The sequence below is a fragment of the Canis aureus genome, chromosome 23, assembly GCF_053574225.1.
Source record: "Canis aureus isolate CA01 chromosome 23, VMU_Caureus_v.1.0, whole genome shotgun sequence".
In the NCBI taxonomy this organism is placed as follows: domain Eukaryota; kingdom Metazoa; phylum Chordata; class Mammalia; order Carnivora; family Canidae; genus Canis; species Canis aureus.
In genome coordinates, this window is record NC_135633.1 from 31,940,792 (window position 1) to 31,962,415 (window position 21,624).

At 46.7% G+C, this 21,624-nt stretch overlaps 1 protein-coding gene across 4 annotated transcripts in view; it reads right to left on the minus strand.

Moving 5' to 3' along the window:
• The window catches only part of TENM4 (teneurin transmembrane protein 4), a 2,712,352-nt gene that overhangs the window by 575,985 nt on the left and 2,114,743 nt on the right, over nt 1-21,624 (minus strand). For all 4 annotated transcript variants that reach the window (XM_077867222.1, XM_077867224.1, XM_077867225.1 and 1 more), the window contains one exon: nt 8,782-8,837. The gene's annotated coding sequence lies outside the window, so the exon portion shown is untranslated. The remainder of the gene's footprint in view (nt 1-8,781; nt 8,838-21,624) is intronic.

Sequence of the window (21,624 nt, forward strand, 5' to 3'; positions counted from 1 at the left end):
GCCAGCTGGACTGACCAAAGTCTCATTCATCAAAAGCCATAACAAGTCCATTTGTTGGCTTCAGTGCCAGCCCCATCCAATTGCCCCTGACAGTGAGTCTGTGATCACCAAGGCTCCTCACCATTGCAACATCTGCAGAATTAGTTGAAATGGAGCAATGGTAGGCCCAAGAGCCTGGCTGTACCCCAGCACTCTATAACTACCTCACTCAGGGAAAACAGAAGAGTCTCCAACCCACTCAGCAGGGTAGGGTGTCCACCAGCACTCTGCAGTGATTCATGATGACCTACAGGATTAACAACTGAGGGCACGGAGCTCTCAGCCAGGCAAGATTCAACAAGAGGATCCTGGACTCATCAAGGGATCACCCCAATAAATGTCCCAAAGGTATAAAAGAAAGAACACAGATTTAAGGAGCCTCCAGACCTAAGAGAAAGCCCAGCCCTCCCTGCAAGAGGTATTACCTTCAGAAAGCATCTTGGCCTCTCTAAGTATCCAATTTTTCATCAGCTAAACCTGGATGTCATGTGCTGCTGTTACACAGGCCAGACAGGCTAATTGGATGGACGAGCTTGGCAGGTGACTGGCAATGTGAATACTCGGTGAAGGAAGGATGCTTGAAGGGGGCTGATGGTTGAAATAAGAATGGATGAGATGATGCAAGAATATGTGGTTAAAAAAAGAGAGAGGGAGAGATAAAGCTGTTGAGGGAGGGAGAGGGAGAAGAAAAGGAAATGAATCCTAGGGAAACTGCATTTAGTAGGGGTAAAAGGAAAACAAGTCAGAGCTCAGATTGAACGTGGTCAGAGTATAAAATAAAGAAGAGGACAAAAAAATATCCACATTTTCCACTAGACGTGTCAGGGAAACTGTCTACAGTTTGCCAACTGTTCGATCTTGTAAGAGCAATCATAACACTGGAGACTTCTTATTACACCATCAATAAACGTCTCCTACAGATGTAGAGGCCAAAGGTAGCAAGTGGGTTCCTTCTCACCAGCCAATTCCAACTGATTGATAATGTTTATCTGAAGCACTGTATTTGAAAAAATTCTGAGGCCTCATATCAGCACAGTAGTGAAGAGAGCTATTTCCATTAGCGATGTCTGCAGTGGGATGTAGGGAGGGAATGGCAGCCTGTGTGTCATTTGTGGTGGAGACTGTGCCTCGCTGCCCAGATAAGCCCTCTGGGACGAAGGCACTCATTCCTCTAGCTGCAGGGAGCGCTGTTGTTGGCTGCTGACAGTTCTCAGTGGAGTCCCTCTCCGGGAATAGCCCTTGGCCAAGAAAGCTGCCTCACCCAAGGGTAGCCCACAGTAAGATGGTAGTAAGATTAACTCCTCCAGATTCAACACAGGGTATCTGGAGGGCCATCCCAGCTCCAGTGCTCCTTGTGGGGCCAGCTGATGTCCATGTTGTGAATGCGCTGCAGTTCAACTCCCCCTATGATCCAGTCCTACTTCCCTTACACATGCTGATCCTGAGGGCAAGCCCAGCAAATCTGCATGCAAATTTCCGTAGAGTCTGGTCCCAGGACCCCAACCTAATGCACCACACATCTGCCATTCCTGCACAAGCTCTACCCCTCTATGGCTAGCTAATGGCCTGTCATCTGCATTTACTCCTCACCAGAGTGCTACTCTTAGTTAGCCAATGAGAACACATAGTCCGTCAGCTGTCCCTTTCTCCCTGTTCACAAGGAAATGCAAAGGTAAGTTCTCCAGTCTTCTCTTGCCTAGGTGGACGTAGATGTCTGCTTTAGGCTTGGAGTCTCTCTGATCTAAAACGAGGGTTGGCTCCATTCCTCTCATTTTCAGCCATGCTTCCTCCCAGCCTCTGACCCTAAGAGAGACAGCATGTGTCATCCCTGATTCAATTTTTGGAACTGTTGTAAATTGAAGGTGTCACCAGAAAGAACAGTATATGCTAACCACTTTCATTGGCACAATGCTTTCAAGTTACACGTACATGTTATTTTATAGACATAGTAACTCCTGAAAGTTACTATTATTTCTTTTGAATAAAAGGTATAGAGAGGTTAAATGATTTTTCAGCCAATTGCAGAGGCTAGACTAGAATCTGGGTTTCTTGACTGCTAGTTATATAGATTCCAGCCACAGGCAGAAACCACTTAGCTGGCCTCTGCGTCTCTCTCAGGGTCAGTGGATGTTTTCTAGAAAACATTGAAACACTGGAATTAGCTCAGGTGGCTCCTTCCCATCTCCCCTTTCTAACTTTGGCAAAATCCTGGGGACTTGATAGTGTTCAAATCCCTAGCCAAGCACTGAAGAGCATCATGGAATATAGAGAATGTTGTAACAATCCAGGGCCAGAATCCCCAGTACAGCCCCACCAAGGGGCCATCTTATCTTGCTCCTACTTGGATTGTTCCTTTGATGAGGAGTACACTACCTCACAAAGCTGCTCATTCTGTGTCCCCTCATTTGTACAACTGGAACATATCAAAAAGAAAAACTGGGTGGGGAGGGAGTGTCTGGGTGGCTCAGTTGGTTAAGCATCCAACTCTTGATTTCAACTCAAGTTATGATCTCAGGGTCATGAGATCAAGCCCTAAGTTGGGTCATGATCTCTGTGTAAAGTCTGCTTAAGCTTCTCTCCCTTTGCCTGTGCCCCTCCCCTCACACCTGCTTGCATGTACACATGCACTCTCTCTAAATAAGAGAGAGAGAGAGAGAGAGAGAGAAACTGGGAGACTTAAATGAGATAATGAATGTAAAACACATAGTGTAGTACTCAGCACGTGGTAGTAGTCAGTGTATGGAAGGAGTTTTTTTCTCTTTCCATTAGATGCAGAACAAGAGTTGGACAGAACTGGCTTATAGGAGCAGCACCCTCAGCTCCAACAAACACAGCCCTGAGATAGAGCTGGAGAGGTCTGGAGTGTGGCTCTGCTATCAGCTACTGAGGTTTGAGTATGGGCTCTCCATTCAGCTGTGTGACCTTGGAAAAGTCACTCTGTTGCTCTGTGCCTCGATTTCCTCATTTGTAAGATGGAGACTCCAATACCTACCTCAGGGGGGTTGTTGTGTAAATGCTTAGGTCTCTGCTAGGCACATGGTAGGTGTCAGTTGTCATTTTTGTCATCATTCTCATCTTACAGACAAGGAAACTGAGGCCAAAAAATTGAGCCATTTCCACAAAGTCAAACAGCCAATGAGGAGCAGAGCCTAGACAGAAATCTTGGTTTGCCTGAGTCCCAAGGACATGAGCTTTCTTTGATGTAACATGATTTCTGCTGTTCCTTTTGCCTTTTTTTTTTTTTTTTTTTTAAGAAAAGGGGGAAGGAAAGGACAAACACTCCTAAGGAATTCCACCAGAGAAGCTGGCACATCCTGCTCACTGGGAGGAAGTAATTTGTTCATAAAGGCACAGCTAAGTGACTCTGGGTGTCATGTAGAGCATGCTGCCTGCCTTCTGGAGGGACACACCAAGGACCAGCGCAAACACACCAGCTCCTGCTCCCCAGGCTGCCACCAGAGCAAAGTCAGGGCCTTCACTTTGGTGGCAGTAGGAAGGATAGATGAGTTACCCCTACAGGGCTATGTGACTGGTGACATATGGGTGACTCTGAGGCCCTGGGAAGGATGAAGAAGCATAGCAAGTACTTCTCAAAGACGAAAACTGTTTTAGTTCTGGGCAGCAGTGGTTCAGAGGCTGGCGCCAGCACAACGTGCCAGAGTTAGGATGCAGCTGGTACAGGGCATTTCGGCTCTACACAAAGGAAGGCTTTCAAGCAGGAGTGAAATTTAAAATATTTAAGACCTGATATGACACAGACAGCAGCCAATCAGAACGGGCATGATGGTTAATGAAAACAGATATTGGCTGTAAACGAAATGTGAGTACCTACCAGGCGAACATCAGTCTTGACAACAAAGCCCAACATGGGAACAAGAAGAGGATCAATAGGTGGGGCCCCAGATGCCAACAGAGAATTGTTCACCTATCTCCAGGAAGTCCCAGGGAGAAGTCCATGAGACCCCCAGGGCTCTGCAGAGGATAGTTTCAAGAGCACTGCTTTGGAGAAAAGAGTTAAGGGCCTCAAAGTACAGCTCCTAGGCCTAGCAAAAACCTGAGCCCACCCAAAGACTTGCCCACGAAGGCTCTAACTGGTATGTCATCATGTTGTCATTCTGCTTACTTTTCTCTGGGCCACAGAGTGTTCATCTGTGTCTCCCAAAGCAGTTGTTCTTGTTCTAGCATTTAGATGAGGGCTCCAGTGCACCTCAGTGGAGTCCTAGGGACACCAAATGTAGCCTAGAGGCACGTAGAGCAAGCCTGAGCCCAGTCCGGAGTCAAGAATTGGAACCCTAGTTCAGCCTAGGCAGCCCCCAGAGCCATTCCAAGTGCCCCCTCTGTCCCAGCTCAAATCTGCCTCCCTGGTGCCTGCTTACCTTTCACTTAAAAGCACATGCTCCAGCTACCCTTTGGACAAAGTCACAAGGGGTCAATTATCTTGCGGCAATGAAGGAGAAGTACCATTTCTTCAGCTTGCATAAGATGAAGCTCCACATGATGAAATAAGTCATTGGTCTGTGAGGTCTTGTGGGAAAGTACTAGGAGGGAGGGCCCTCCCTTGAGAGCAATGTGCGAAGACCTTTCCCCCACCCAGACTCACTCGACAATGAGTCTGCAGGCATACTTGGCCAGCCTAAGAAATTCCCCTGGAAAGTGCCACTGAAACACTTCACCACTGTGCTCCATGGGCCCCCAAAAGTTGTACCTACTGATACTGACTTTGCTCTACCTGTGTCTTATAAATTGAGTCTACTTTCCTGTTAGTTACTAGTTGTTAGTGATTCTTCATACTGTCTTTGCTACATGACTATGGCCTCCTGGCCTTCACTAGCTTTGTCCCTCCTAAATGGAAATGTCCCTTCCTATAGCCTTGGCTAAATAAGCACCAGATTTGAGTGACACCTTCAGGAATTTACCGCAGGAGCCATGGGCATGGGCTGTGGCTATGTGGTACACTGGGACATCTGGGGAGGCCAGAACATCCAGGGGAACCGAAACATTGCAGCTGAACACCATGTGCTCAGGTCAGCAGGCCGGGCTCCCACCTGCATGCAGCTTTGCCACCTAACAGCTGCATAACCTGCAAAAGCTACCCAAACGTTTTAAGTCTCTGTTTTCTTTAATGGAAAATGCTTATAATATTAGTGTCTATCTCATAGGGTTATTTTAAGAACTAAGCAAAATAATATATACAAAGCACTTAGCACTTTGTCTAGCATGAGGTCAGCAATCAGGAAAGTTGGTCATTATTAATATAGCTCATCTGGGCACCTGGGTGGCTAAGTGGTTGAGCGTCTGCCTTTGGGTCAGGTTATGATCCTGGGGTCCTGGCATCGAGTCCTGCATCGGCCTCCATGCAGGGAGCCTGCTTCTCCCTCTGCCTATGTCTCTGCCTTTCTCTCTGTGTCTTTCATGAATAAATAAAATCTTTTTTAAAAATTTAATATAGTTTATCTTTCATATATTTATTGGTTAGTTGCTATTTATTGATTAGTTGACCTTATATCCTACTAGGGGCTAGGGCTTCCAGTTCCTGCCCTCAAGAACCTGACCATTCAGTGGGAGAAGACCACAACCAATAATGAGGATACACTATGATAAATGCTTTACTAATAATTACTTTTAAAAGCACTATCACTAAAAGGTGACAATGATTTCTCACTAGCCACTGTGTGTATACACTTTATTTAAGAGAAGAACGTAACCTTTTTTTTTTTGGTCCAAACACTTGGTCTCAAATCCCAGCATTATCACTGAATACCTGAATACTCTCTGTCACGTTAGCTCCTTTGAAACAGCTTATCTGGGAAAATGGACATAGAAATTTTAAAAAGTATATCTAAGATGTTGCCATAGTACCTTACACAGAGTACAGTGTTTAATAAGGTCTCCTATTAAGGGTGATTAAGAGCGTTTGAAGAGCTACTGTTGGCTATTGTCCCAGTACTAGAGGGTCCGTCTGGGTAGGTGTCAAGGTCAGGGAAGGACATCCATCCAGGATGTGTGTCAGTGGTGTTCAGTGGCTTGTCTGGTTTGCAGCCAGTTCCGAGCCAATGACCGGAGCCATCGGGACCAGAGACTGGCCACTCCAATGGAGTTGCCAGCAAGAACTAGCCAGGACATTCCAAATAGGGCAGGTCCTCCCAGACCAAGAGAAATTAAATATGTTGGTATAGTAAGAGGCCAAGCTAGGACTCAAATGCAGACCTGTTGTATCACAGAAGGCACCCCAAGTGGGGGCAGTGGCTTCTATACAGACCACAAACACTGGCTATGCCCCTGCTGCATGCTCGACCACACACTGGGTGTCCCCAGGCTGGTACTGAGGGTGAGGACCAAAGACGATGCAGGGAGAACTCTGTTGCCTCTGAACAGGAGCCACACAAATTGGGACACACCAGCCCCAGAACCAAGCCAGTGCACAAAGAACAACATTGCCCAAACGCAGGCCTGTTTACACGAGTGAACATTCTTGCAGCGCGGCTTGCTAAGCCTGTTGCTAAGCCTGCCCAGTTTCCCGTCACAGAGCACTTCCCTCCTAGCTCAGGAAAGATAATCACTCTGGGAACCAGCTTCCTTAGGAGGCCTGGAAGAATGTTTTCGGTCTAGAGTGAAACCTCCCTTTCAGCAGGGCTTCTCCTCCTCTCATGTCAGACAAGGGGAAACCCAATCTATAAAGGAAGGGTCTGCACGCACACGGTACCGCTGGGTGTCACGGGCTGTAAGTGACCCCCGGGGAAAGGAAGGAGCACCGATCTCTCTCGGCTTGGAGCACCTCCTAAACAAAGACCCTAAAGTCTCCCGCTGGAACAACACGAGACACAGGACGCTCAGGTTCCAAGCACACCCGCAGGTATCATCTATCAGTTCTGACACCAGCCTTGTCTGTTTCGGAGTCCAAGCGGAGAGATCAGATAAGTGCCTGGGTAGACAGGGGGGTGGAGAGCAGGAAGGGGGAGAAAAGGCTTTGGAAAGATCACTACAAATAGTAGTTTTTACCTGACACCAAAGAACAGGGCAAGGGAGAGCTGTGTGATCCAAGCCAGGATGAAAGAAAGGCTGGCCTCCCCCTTGTAATATAAGAGTTTAATGATACTTATTAAAAGCCCATTTCTGGGTCCTATTGAAAAATTATACCCATAAGTGTTTCTTTTTTTCATATGAATTGCTTCCTAGAGATTAAGTGTGCCTGAGTGCACACACACACACACAAACTCCTTACAGATTCCACACCCCACCCCTGCACACACACACATCCTCCATAAATCCCGCACATCCCACATATCACACACGTCAGTATCTCTTCGTCAAGGACAGCCACAATTCACAACACACACGCATACTGTAAAGCAGGAAAACCAGGCCTGATCCCTGAGGTTGTTCACACACCCTTTGAAATTGCAGACTTTGAGGGAGCCCAAGAGCTTCATGCTCAAGTTGTCATCCCCGCAAACAAACAGCACAGCCTCTAATCCATATCACTCTCCACGTCTTGCCTGAGGCCAGGCAACTCTGCAAAAGCTGAAGCTACCAGGATCATTAAGCTTTGGTGGAAAGTAACAGCATTCAGGAGGGTCACTGAGGAGGAAGGGGTCTGTGCCCCTCTGGGTTGTGGAGGATTCTTTCTGATGGGCAGAGTACCGGCCACCTGGAGGAGGTAGCCCTGGGCCTCCGCCTGGGGCATATTTTTTTCTGGCTATTAACTTACCCAGAGCACAAGGCTCCCTTCACTCTCAGCCAGAGAAGGTGTTGCTTTCTGGAATAATCAGTTAGATGCAAGAAAGTACTCCCTGCAGAAAAGTATCCTTCCATCAGGATGGGCTCCCTCCTGGCGCTATTCTCCCCAGTGTTCTACTCACTGCTAAGGGGTACGGGGTTCAAATGCTAAAATCATCAGGTAGATGCAGGTAAAGCAGTTTGCTGTTATCAGAAGCAAATGCTCTGGAGTTAGCAGATCTGGTTTCAAGGTCAGCTCTAACCCTTTACTAGCTGTATGGCCTTGACAACTCCCCAAGCCATGGTTTTCTTCTTGGCAAAATGGCAGTAACAGCTTCTTTCCATCTTCTGGAATTGGGGGGAAGATCACAAAATGCCCTACAGACCATAAACTCCAAAGCAGATGTTAGAGATTTTCATGATGAGACAGTAATGAGGAAATGGAGGGGCTCATAAATGGGGCTGTGGGTGCCTCCAGGGCAAAGCCTGGGTTGTATTTCTCTGTTTACCTTCAGTGCCTGGCACAGAGGGCTGGCACTAAATATTCTGGGAGAAAATGGTTTTGAAGGAATCAGTAGACTTGTGAGTTAGGTGGCTTGTTTAAGGTCACAGAACAGCTGATGCCAGGACTGAAGCCCAGGTCCCCTCACCCTCTAGTCCCAGGCTCTCTGTTCTAGATGCACCGAACTGTTGGGTCTCTGGAAGGGGCAGTGATGTCAAACTAGCCACAGCATGGGCCAGGTTTTAATGAGCCCTATCATTCCCCAGGAAAGATCCACCATGAGCAGGCAATGCCCAGGAAGCCCTCACAAACTCACTTGTTAAACATTCCAACTCAACAGTGAAAACAAACAGAAACTACAGTGCAAATCATACCCAAATGCTTCAAACCAATTCATCTTATTTCTGGTCTTGAATTGCACAAATCAGAAGTCACAAGACTGGGACAATAAGCCGGCAGAAATTCTGGCTGCCGAGATTAGCAGTGTATCTTGTTTCCAGCTCACTTTCAGCATTATCACTTACCTACTGGCCAATCGTCTGGGAGATCACTAGCCCTCTCGGAGTCTCAGTTTTTCCATCTGCAAAACAAGAAGATGATCACAATTAATCTCTTGAGACCACTGGACTAAAATACATCCGACGTTTCATACCTCATATCAGTTACCAACTGCTTATGATCCAGTATAACTGGGGAAATTGCTAACGGTCAGGGGCTGGAAGGGAATTATTTCAAAAGTGAAGTGTGATAATTAATAGTTATGTGTCAAGCAGGGTGCTGATGGTGTTCAACCCTCAGTACAGAAAATTCAGCCTTTCCATCATTTTGGCACTTATTTTTATTTTTCATAAATGTAAAATGTAAGGACCACTGAAATACGAAGAGAAATAGAGCAAACAAAAAAGTCAGTACCTCAACATACTCACTCCCAACATTTTAAGGTATTTTTCCAATTTTTCTCTTCTAATGCCAGAGTTCACCATTTTGCAGAGTGGGGACCACAGAGGTGTACTATACTGAAATGCCCCCACCCTGGACCCCCAGTGTTATGCCACAACTGTTGCCCACATTATTAACTTTTTTTTCTCTGACATCAGCTTTGTCAGCTTCCAAGAGTCTTGGGCCCTGGTCAGGTCTCTGGCAGGTACCGTGCACACCAGGGCCCAGGGACAGCAGGGGCCCTGGATTGCTCTTTCCCCAGTCTGGGTTCAGTTACCTCATCTGCAAAATAAGGAAACCAGAAAGGCCCATCCCAGAAATCATTTTTAACTGAAAGACATGAAGCTAAGGAAAAGTGAGGAAAACATATATTTCAGTCCCTATTATGTGAAAATGAGTCCATATTGTTGAGCTGATAATATCTATGGATATTACCTCCTGAGCCTCATAGCCACCTGGGAGATCTTCCAGGCAAGAAAATTTCAACTCAAGGAGGTTCAATGATCCATCCAAGACCCGCTGCAGTCATGTTGGAACCACTTGCCCAATTTTTGCCATAATAGTGATGTCTCACCTCTACTACCGTTTGCTAATTTTTCAAAATTTATTTCTTTATTTGCATTTTTTGCTTAACTTTATTTTAATGGATTTTTTTTAAGTTTCTGCTGCACTTTATTTCTGCCCCTTCTCTCTAAGGCCCACTGAAAGGCAATCTTTCAACTCAGATGGATTCTCTAATACCAAAATGGTTGCTAACAACTTAAAGGAATTTTTAGTCATGACCATTTTATATAAAAACATCTGTGAGGTCATAGGCTTGAAGTATTGTTTTTATATATTTTCTAATACTCATTAATATAACTTTGACATTTAGACTGCTCAACCATGCACTTCCCAGCGGTGCTCCTACTTTATCTTGGGAAGGATGGTTTAGAGTTCCTTGCTGGAACCTAATAAGTCTGTCCTATTTTGAGGCTGAAACATCAAAGGCACCTGATGTTACTGAGTGTCAAGAAAGTTGCCTGAGGCCACATTTCCAGGGACCAAAGGAACTGGGACTTGCACCCCCATTTGCCCACTTCCAACCATGGGCTCTGTATTTTCAGTTTTCTTTCTGCCCCCCTCCTCACACCCCTAATTTGCAACTCTGTAGCATCAAGCCACCAATTAAGTTCTGTTTCCAAGTCAAGGCAGGGTCATCCTGTTCTGTTAGGTGGCCACTTTATGGCCAGCTGTTCCATAAAGTGACTAGATTGTATCAATGCATATTTAAGTTCCCAAAAGGGCACTTTGGTAAGAAGCTGCAGAATTTCTAAAACCAAGTTTAGAAAATGTGAAGTACAAGTGATTCTTTATTCAAAGATCCAAGATAGTAACCAAGGAAACAGAGAGGGCTGATAACATAACATCCAGGAATGCCATTGCCGCTGCAAATGAGCATAAGATCCCAAACGAGTCACGGGAAGTGGGAGAAAGTGGCAGAGTGACGGTACTGGGCACTGATTGAAGCTGGGGTTGGCTGTAGGCTTCTAGAGTTCTAAGTTTTTGTTTCCTGTCATCTGGTTTAAAATTAATTGGTACGGATTTTTTATGACCAGAGAGCAAACAGACTCAATGGTCTGCAGAACAGGCTCAGATTTTCTTTCTGGAGAGTCCCCCCTTTCTCATGAATACAAGTGACAAAGTTGTGCAGATGCAGGAAAATAATGATTTTCCATTCTTGGTCCAACACCTCTTCCTTGAAGTCTCCCACCAGCCCAAGTCAGAATGAGTCATCCTCGCTTGGGTTCCCTTCCTGCGACACTTTAATTAAAGTCTCTGTTAAACTGCAGTTACTTTTTTCTCTTCTTCTAAAGTATTATTTTTTTCTGTGTACTCAAATTCATTAAGTACAGTAAGAACTCACCTACCACGAGCAATATGATTTTAGACAGGTTTCCTTTCAAACTTTGTTGCCTACATACCCCCATGCACATTCACATACACACACATAGCCAGACACTGTAAAATGGGATCCTATTATACACACCATTTTTTTATCTTTTGAAAATGGTTACATAAATGCACAATTGATCCCTACTAATGTACATGTAGGTGTTTTTATTTTTTCACAAGTGAAAATACTCTAATATTTTTGTACATATATCTCTGTGTGGTTGCTTGGTTGTATACTTAGACTATACTACTTAACATTTTAAAAATATTCTATTTATTTATTTTAGAGAGAAAGAGAGAGAGACAATGAGCAAGTGGAGGGTCAGAGAGGGAGGGAGAGGAAGAGGGAAAGAATCCCAAGCAGACTCCACACACAGTGCAGAGCACCACGCAGGCCTCATCTCAGGACCCTGAAATCATGACCTGACCCAAATTCAAGAGCCAGACGCTTAACCCACTGAGCCACCCAAGTACCCCACTGCTTAACATTTTTTAAAAGGATTTTATTTTTAAGCAATCTCTACACCCAACGTGAGGCTCGAACTCTTGACCCCAAGATCAAGAGTCACTCCACTGACTAAGCCAGTCAGGCTCCCTTTCATTGCTTGAATTTTTTTTTGAGGATTTTATTTATTTATTCATGAGAGACACACAGAGAGAGGCAGAGACATAGGCAGAGGGAGAAGCAGGCTCCTCGTAGGGAGCCCAATGTGGGACTGGATCCCAAGACTCCAGGATCACGCCCTAGGCAGAAGGCAGACGCTCAACCGCTGAGCCACCCAGGGATCCCCTAAATAAATAAAATCTTTTAAAAATTAAAATAAAAAATTAAAAGATTTTATTTATTTATTTAGAGAGAGAGCAAGCGTGTACATGCCAGTGCGTACACATGCGCAAGCACGGGAGCAAGGGCAGGGCAGAGGGAGAGAGAGAATACCAAAGAGACTCCACATGGAGTGTTGAGCCTGATGTAGGGCTCAATCCCAGGACCCTGAGATCATGACCTAATTACTTGACATTTTTAAGAAATTTGTAACTGCACCCCATGAAAGACTGTATCACTTTCAATTTCCACCAGCAGCACAGAGGCATGCCAACTCCTCATCTTGTCAGTTTTAGACATTAACGTGCTTTTTTATCTTTGTCAATGTGATAGTTAAATGGAGCCTAGTTATTTTAGTCTGCATTTTTGGATATCAGTTGAACATCTGTTTCTCTACTTCTTGGCCATTTGCAATTCTTCTTTTAGGAAATGCATGTTCACAGTCCTTTGCCCATTGCCTGGTTGGGTGTTAGCCTCTTTCCTGCTTGGCGCATAGAGTTTGCCATTGGTCTTTTGCCTTGACTATTATTTTTAGCTTTCTTCCAGTGAGTTCTATCACAGTAAATGGCGCTACCATGTACTGTTGCCCCACCAGAAATCTGGAGGCCTGTCCTGACACCTCCCTGTGCATTCTCCCCACCAGTCACCAAGTCCTATATGTCCTATTTCCCAAATAGAACTTAAATCTGTCCCTGTTCATTTTTCTCCCTCCTCAGCACCATGACCCTCACCAAGCCACCATCACCTCTCACCTGGATTTCCACCATAGTCTGGTGTCTATATCCTCTCCTCCAATTCTCTCACTGTCCAGAAAGTAGAAGGATTTTTTTAAATGCAAATCAGATCATCTCCACTGCCTAAAGCTCTTGACAACATCTCTCTATCCCATTAAAGATCAGATCCAAAGTCCAGGGTGTGCACTTGTGCCTGAAAAGACTGCTTCGAGGACCCGGTTTCTGTGCTGCTTGGATCTCTCGATACATCCATTTCCCCTTCAGTCTCTGTAACTAGTCACATTGGTTTTCTTGAGGTCCTCAAATGGGTCATTCTTCCCAATGCAGGCCCTGGGTGTGCTGTTCCATCTGCCCGGAAAGTTGTTTGCTCTCCTTTTTGCTGGCTAATCCAAATTTATCCTTTAGGCCTCTTAGCTTAAACACCATCTCCTCAGATAAGCCCTAAACCGCCACACTAAGTGAGCTCCTCTGGCTGTTTACTGGACCACATCATCAGGTACTCTGTGGTTGGAAAAAGGGTACTGGGCTTCCAGGCCCCACCCATGGGGAGGACTGAAGCTCTACTGGGCTTCCCACTGTATCCAGATGGACTCAAGGCCTAAGCAAGTCAGGACCTTGCAGGGGAAGGGGCACTGATGACTCACAAAGCAGGACTGGTGAAGGCACAGGGCAGTGCCTCCTTTCTGGCAGTCCTTGCTGTCCCTGCTCACGAGGTTCCAGCAACTCTGAGGAGTGCCGTGTATTGCTTCTTCAGACTTGGGAGCTGATTTCAAAAAACTCTGTTGACCCAAGCTAAGCTGGCCATATTGCACCAGCTGTCCGAGGGAGGAGGCACTGCCCCCTAAGAACCCTACAATTTCCGACTTCATCATTCTTGGTGCTCTTCCCCCCTCCCCCGCCCCCACCTGGACTTCTGCTGCTGATTAGGTCCCTAAAACACGTTCACTTTAGCTTTCTTCTGGATATTCCCGAGTCAAAGATTTTCTTCTTTTTTACTCCCTCAGATTTCATTTTGTGAGTGTGTGAGATCACAAAAATGAAGCACTTCAGATGTGAAGCAATTTAGGATGAGAAAATTGTACTTGAGCCACAAGTCCCAGCCCTAATGACCTAACGGCCTACCATGGCTTGGCAGGCTCAAGAGTAAAATCCCGATAGGTTAACTGGCCTTCCCAAGACCAGCTGTGTCCTCGTCTGGGTGGCCTCACTATAGCTGCCTCATCTGCAGGTGCCCTTCGCCAGCGATACATGACATCAAGTGGCTCTCAGAATGAGTTAGTTTAGATCACTAACTTTTGAGTTAGTTTTCTGGGTTGTGCCAGAGATAATAATGGTTTTATTATTTACCTAAAAACATGGAAAGTCCAATAAGAACCCAAGATGTAGGAGATGATCATTTCTTTTCAACTAGGCCCCTGGAACCCTGTGAAGGAGCCTTTAGAAGTCAGCTCTCCTTGAAACATCCCTCCACCCAGCAGCTTCATGCTCACCCTTTCATTTAACAAGCAATCTCTGGCTGCCTATTCTGCATGTCAGACCCAGACTGGAGTTGGTGGCCAGAAGATTTTCAGAGGGGGCATGGGCTGACCCAGACTCAGATGAGTTGAGTGACACATATAAAGTGATCTAACCTCTCTGAGCTTCAGCTTCCTCATTTGCAAAACAGAGATCCTTATGCCAACCTTGTGAGTATTCTATGGACTAGTGTTTCTCAAACACCTGGCAGGGGCCTGCTGGTCAGTCTTGGGCAGCACTCACTGCTTTTATCATTTCTACTACTAAAGATGGTCAGTTCAACATGCTTCCTGCACTAAAAGGCACAAGTGTCACCACTGGGGGAGGGGAGTCTGTAATCTCAGTGGGACCCAGCCAGGAAGGGGTCAGTTTTAGTGGGATGGGACCAGGCAAGGTAGGCTTTGAGCAATAGTCCTGAGCACAGTGTTTGCAAATCAAAAAGGTCCACAGCAAGCAAGGGGTGTGAAATGTGGACCTATTCTGAGAAGCACAAGCAGCAGGAGGAAATGTGAAAGCTCTGGAAACAGAGGTGCTAGGAAGGACACTTCCTAGAAGGCCTGAGGGGCCAGATTCTAGCAGCAGGCTCATTCCTCAAAGGTTTTTAAGCCAGGCAATCATAGGGCCAGATCTGTCCTTGAGATCAAGCACTCTGGCTGCCCTGGGGATGGATGGGAGGGGTGAGGCTGGGGATGAGACAGGGCCAGGAAGAGCCACAGAGCAGGCTGATCCAGGCCCAAGGGGAGGGTCCCTAACTTCATTCATGAGGCTGTAGGCATGCCTTGCACAGGTCCCCAGAGCAGCCCAACTGCAGCGGCCCAGTTACCAAAGGCTGGGGATCTGGCTGCTCCAGAGCTGCCCCGAGAAGGGAGCCTTCCGACCTCAACAGCAAAACTATCCATTTCAAGACAATCTGTTCCTTCCTGACTCCACGGGGACAGCATAGCCTCACACGCTGGCCTTCCAATCCCTGGGCCGTTGCACAGCCCGTGCCTGCTGCATCACATTCATTCAATTGCACTCAGTTAAATTATTTTTCTGTGTGGACCCATGCTCAGACTTGAGGGGAGTGTGAGATTGCAACAGACAAGGTCACAGGCCTAAGAGGATTATAGTCAAGGACGCAGGCCTGCGCTGTAACCCAAAGCAGAATGCTGGGTGTTCAAGGGAGGGCCAAGTGACAGGGCTGCAGGGACAAAAGAGACACAGCTGTGGATTCTCCTTGGCAGCATCAGAAAAGCTTCGTGGAAGAGGCAGCACTTGCTTGGACCCTGGAGTCGAAGAAGACAGTTGATGGACAGAGTGGGAAAGGGCATCCCAGGCTGAGGGAAGCCGGGTGTGGAAAAAGCGGTGATGTCTTCTGTGGCTGGCCCACAGGAGATGAAGAGCAGGTGACAGGAGGCAAAGGCAGGCAGAGGCGAGGCCAGGGGGCCGGCTGAGGCCCAGCTGGAATGTTACAATCATCCTGGGAGGTATATATTATCACCATCCCCATTTCACAACTAAAGAAACTAAGGCTTAGAGCGATTACAGAACCTGCTCTCGGGCTGCAGAGGCAGGAACAGGGCGCACATATCAGAATCCAAGCTCAATGATCCTTCCTCTCCACGACACCAGCCCCTAAATGATGAAGGCAGACGCTTCATATGCTTCCAACAGCCAAGAAAAACAGACTCCTCACCATCACCACCACCACCACCACCACCTGTGTCATGGACTCCAAATTTTATCTCATAAAGAACAAAATGTACCAGATGTGCCTCAGTGTAGCAGGATATTATAAGATTCCTGAGCATATATGTTTAATTAAAATCAACTGCTACCAATGACCACCTATGGTCACCGTGTGCTTACAATATGTGAGGTGTTTTCCCTCCATGTTCATAACAACTTTTACAACAACCCTATAAAGCAGGTTTTACTTCCTCAGTTTTATAGCTGGGGAGATAGAGGCTCAGAAAGGCTAAATGATTTGCTCCAATTACACAGAGCAGCAGAGCAAGAACCAGAAGCCTGTGCTTGGGCGCTTGGATCTACTTGCCATCCTCAAACTTAACATGTCAACAGGTCAACCTTTATCTCCCGAGGGTCCTCTTCTGCTGGTCCCCATCTCAGTGAGTAACGCCACTTTCCATCAGCATCTCAAATTACAAACCTAGCCTACCTGACACCCCTCCCCTTCACAACACCCCCATATTAACCCATCATGGACCCCTGCTGGTTCTAACCCTCACATCAATCTCCTGCTCACCACCTCTGCCTCTGCTATCCTAGTTCAAGCCATGGTCAACTCTCACCCGAGCTGCTGCAGTAGTCCCCCAACCAGTCTCCCTGTATCCCGTGCACGTAGGAGATGTGAGCCCTCCCTGGCTCCCAGGCCCAGAGAGCCTGGCTCCTGCTGGCAGCTCTGCTTCCTCTCACCAAAAGCCCTGCCCCTTTTACTTCTCAAACACCCCACTGTCCATCCCATTTCAGAGCATTTACATAGGCTGTTTCTTCTATCGCCACTCCCATCTTCACAGGCCTTGTCTTTCAGATCTCAGCTCAAACTGCACTTCCCCCCAGGAAGCCAGTATGACCCCCCAGTCTAGATCAGCAGGTACAGGAGAGTTGTGCCTGTGATTAAAATATGGAAAGGCGTCCATACTGGTCACTGTGTAATCACTGCCCCCAAGCCATTACATGCCTCCCACCATGACCTGAGCTCCTCCCAAGGACCTGTCAAGCCTCCCCACAATTGGGAGAAGGCAAGTGGAAGGCCCCCAGGCCTCTGCTGGGCACGATGGCAGAGACCTGTTCTGATGAGCCTATGCACATGCAGTCAGGTTGTTAAATATTTTGAATGTCACCTCTGCTCTTGATCCTGTATTTCTCATGGTTCGTAGTTATGGGCTTATTTGGGGGATTATTTGGAGTCATGAACTCTGGAAAGTCAGGGAGCACAAAAGTGAGATTTACCAGGTTGAGGCTCAGTACAAAAGACCTGAGTCTTCATTTCCCTTTAGCTGCCAATAGGCAGCTATTTCCCTACCTTTCTGGCCACACCTGCTCAGTTTTGCCGACAACTTCAGGCATTGAGCAATGAAGAGCCAGGCTGATGCAACCAAACATGAAGGGGGTCACAGCAGCCAAGCAGTGGCTGCCTGTCCTGCCAGGGGGAGGTCATGGTCTCTGCTCCCTACAGACACTTGAGGGGCAGAAAGAAGGCGGAGCCTTTCTGGGCTTGATGATTTCCCGCTCCTGAGTCACTTTACCCATCTCACATGGAGCTCTCAAACCCATTCCCTGGTCCTTAGCAGTCAGGTGACATCTCAGTCCAAAAGACCACCTTTCCTCATGGTTGTTATCATAAGACTTAACAATTTCCCTACGTCACCTGTCACCCTCTTGGATTATTCTTTTGCAAAAAAACATGGTCTTAAAAGGTACCTCTGATTATGTCTTTCTTCTGTGGCTTCCAGCTGTCCTCAAATGCATTCAAACCCTCATCCTGGTTTATAAGATCCTCATCTCTGGGCCCTATCTGTCCCTTTAACCTCACCATCTGCTTCTCTCCTGATTCTATTTCTTCCATCAACACACATTTCTTCCTGCCTCAGGGCATTTGCACATGCTGTCCCAATTTCTAGAACTTCCCCAGCTCATTTCCATCTATTTTCTGGGTTTTAGCCTACAAAGCAAATACTTTGAAAGGCCTGTGCTGCCTAACCCTGGTCCATCAGCTCCTCATATTATCCACTGCTCTTCTTTGTTATACATACTCAGTATGACTGAACCAGTTGTTCAATGTCTGTCTTGGCCCCATGTAGGCAGGGAGCCTGTCATCTTGTCCATTGCTCTATCTACCCTCACTGTTCAGCCCAGGGGGCTCCTGACACAGAGGCTCAAGCAATATTTGACAAACGAATAATCAATATGACGAGGCTATAAGCTTGGACCTTTCTCCTCTGTCTCCAAGGTCAAAGCTGAAATGTAAATGCCAATGGCCATGGAGATTTCAGGAATCAGCCAATTAATTTATCGCTTCTGATGTGTGGAAGGGGTCTGAAAATACAGCACCGTGTCTCCCTAAGGGACCAGGCTGAACTCTTAGGAGAGAACCTGAACTGTTAAAAAAAAAAATTAATTAAAAAGAATGACTAGCAAGGTAGAAAGGAAGGAAGAAGAATAGAAGACAAAGTCGCAGGGAGAAAAAAATGCTGCTCAGGAATGGGCAAGAAAAATGAACTGAAGATTCACCTTCACAAGAAAAGGCACCCCCGGTAACTGAAGCATGCTGTTCCAGGAAATGGGCACTAGACGAGACACATTCTTGTCCCTCCTCAGAACCTGACCAACTGCATAATCCTTGGTCAAGCATTTGCCTTTTTTTGCACCTCAGCTTCCTTCCCTGCCAAACAAGAAGCACTCAGGGCCTCCATATCTGGATTCTCACACAAGGATCTGCAGAGAAAAACCAGAGTGGAGAGGGTAGAAGCCGTGAGTAGGCAGGCCCAGAGATCAAAGCACCACAGCACTCCCCAGTGCAGAAGGCTTCAGGACCAGGGGTCAGGTGCCCAGAGAGCCCCCATCCCCTCTCCTCCAGTCTGCTCCAGGCCATTGGCTACTCTGACATCTTCAGCCTCCAAGAAACTGGGAGATGTTTGTTTGATATAACTGCATGTCAACCAGGATGCACGGGGCCTCTGAAGCTGCTACAGGTGTGGAAACAGAATGGGCTGGGTGGAGAGGTAGGAGGCAGGTCTGGGCCTGATACTCATGGATCCCAGAGTCCCAGGTGTTCAAGTGGCCTAGAGATCCTCTGGGAAAAGGATCTTAGCCTTTATTGTCTCTCAGACCCTGCTGGTAGTTTCTTGAACTTTAAAACCCTTTCTCAGAAAAATGTTCCCAAAGGGCATTAAAAAAAAAACAAAACATAGGATTACAACAAAAGCCAATTATATTAACATGGTTATCAAAATGTTAAAATGATACATTTGTGAGACGGTAATTTTTATTTGTTTTTAAAGTCTAGATTTATAACAAATCTAGTGGCAGGTCTAATAATTCTCATAACCTTGAAGTAGTTATGAATGTAAATGATATTTTGAGGTATCTCCAACAACTATAATGGGACACAAAAATATCAGATTCCTCCTGGTAACAGATTCCCAGAGACTTCTATATTTACAATGGGGGGAAATGCTAACTTTGTTCCTATCCACATGCTTACATTAATAACCCTTGATTTAGGGTAGTGACCTGACTTTACAGAGGAAGCTGGAGCCCTCAAAGGGGCAGAGACTTGCACAGATACCCAGTAAGGGAGAGCTAATACCAAACTCTAAAACAGGCCACTTGCTGCCTCCCACTCATGCTGTGCCCATCCTGCGGATGTGTTACCATTCTCCAAACCCATTACACAGGACCATATTTCCCTTCCCTCAGCCTTGGTTTCCTTATCTGTAAAATGGGAACAATCACAACCACTTCTGCAGGCTACTGTGAGAGCAGGATGAGAACATGAACAGGAAACAGTCTTGTTACCTCGATTGTGCTCTGTATCTGTATCGATGAATAACACGTAAGTGATTATATATAGCCTCGTGGGAGACCAAAGGGTATGAATTTTGGGTATCAGTGAGGGGGCAGGTCCAAGCTGGCAAACCTAAATGCCTATAGGGGCCAGTCCTAAGGAGAGATGGAAAATAAGGCAAAGTAAAAAACTCATGCCCTTCTAAAAGGGGCAGCCACACCATTCAGTACCAGTGAACAATACATGCAAGAAGGTGGCCTACGGCTGCCAAATCTAAGTTTCTAAGAGATGGTGGAAATCCTTATTTTTGGCAAAATGTCCTGGATTTTATATTAAAATTTTTTTCCCTTTAAAGATTTATTTTAGAGAAAGGTTGTTTGTGCCTGCACATGCATGAGCAGGGAGAGGGGCAGAAGGAGAGGGAGAGAGAGACTCTCAAGCAGACTCCCCACTGAGCACATAGCCCAACTCATGGCTCCATCTCACAACCCTGAGGTCATGACCTGAGCCAAAATCAAGAGTTGGACACTTAACCAAATGAGCCACCCAGATTCCATCTTAAATGTCTTGATAATTAAAACAGGATGTGGGGCCAAAAACATGTCCATAGGCTGTCAGTTTGCAGTACAGGTAGAAGAGTTCTGGAGCTGGGGAAAGAGATGAGACACAGTATTTCCCTTACAGGCCAAGAGGGTCCTCACCACATCCTGGCCCTGGAGGTTAGATAGTGCCTAGGCAGGATGGGCATTCTTGCAGCTGAGGCCCTCCAGACAGAGACAGCTGGTCATAAAATTGTGCTCCCCACACCTCACTACTGTGAGGCTGCCTTGTTTTATTAATAACCCTGGATCATGCTCACAGCACATCAAGGTAAACAGAGATGCTTCCCAGGCGAGTAATGCAGGCAATTCTAACAGAAGAAGAAACGAGCTCCCAAATATAAATAGGACGATAAGATAAATAGACAGAGATTCAAGTAGGCTTCCTGCAAATTTGCCGGCTGTGAGTCATAGGTTTGGAGAGTCATGGAAGAGACCTCCTTTGGAGGATGGGGGAAACAAGCCCAGAAACAGGAAAAGACTTGGCAAGGGTCACAGTCATCATGTGCATACTTCTGATTTCTATTCAGCCTCAGTTTCCTCATCTGAAAACTCTAACAGGGCCACTCACTGTTTCCTGAATGCTTTGCGCTCTCTCCCTCCCAATGCGCCATCCATGCTGCCACTCCTTCACCCAGCCATTTCCAACTCATGATCTTCAAAGGCAACTTGCCCTTGCCTTTGGCGACCTGCCGTGAATCCTCCCCCTGTGCCCCTGTCAGCCACAGCACACGCCACAAAGGACCATGAGTGCTGGTGTATGTGTCTGCCCCGTGAGCCAGCTGGGAGCTGCAGAGGGCACGGCACCTGCCTTAGCCAGCTCCGCCTCCTCGGAGCCCTACACGGGGCCCGGCACCTGGCTGTGCTCTGCACACTTCTGCTGAATGAAGCAGTGGACGATGCACGGTACACATCCCTCTTGCAGGGCCCTAAGGAGGAGGCAAATAAAGACTCCTATGGGTGAGCTCACCAAACACCCAAACACCATCTTGACAGCCAGTAAAAGTGCCAAATGGTCCTGAGTCTGAGATAAAACGGAGACTTCAGTCTATTTCATCAAAGACCAACCAAAACAAGGGTGAAGAAAGAGCATTGTTACTTTGATAATCCCTCATGGGAACAAAAGGGGGAGGTGAACTAAGTAGCCATCAGGCATCCAGATTGTGCCAGGCTCCATACTGGACGCTTTCACAGACAGCCCTGTTCAATTCCCAGAAGCTTTAGAAGTAGGCGGTGTGGAATTCAGTAAGTGAGGGCCATTCACAGCAGGAAGGAGAGAAAAAAGGACCAAAGTCAATCCACACATCTCC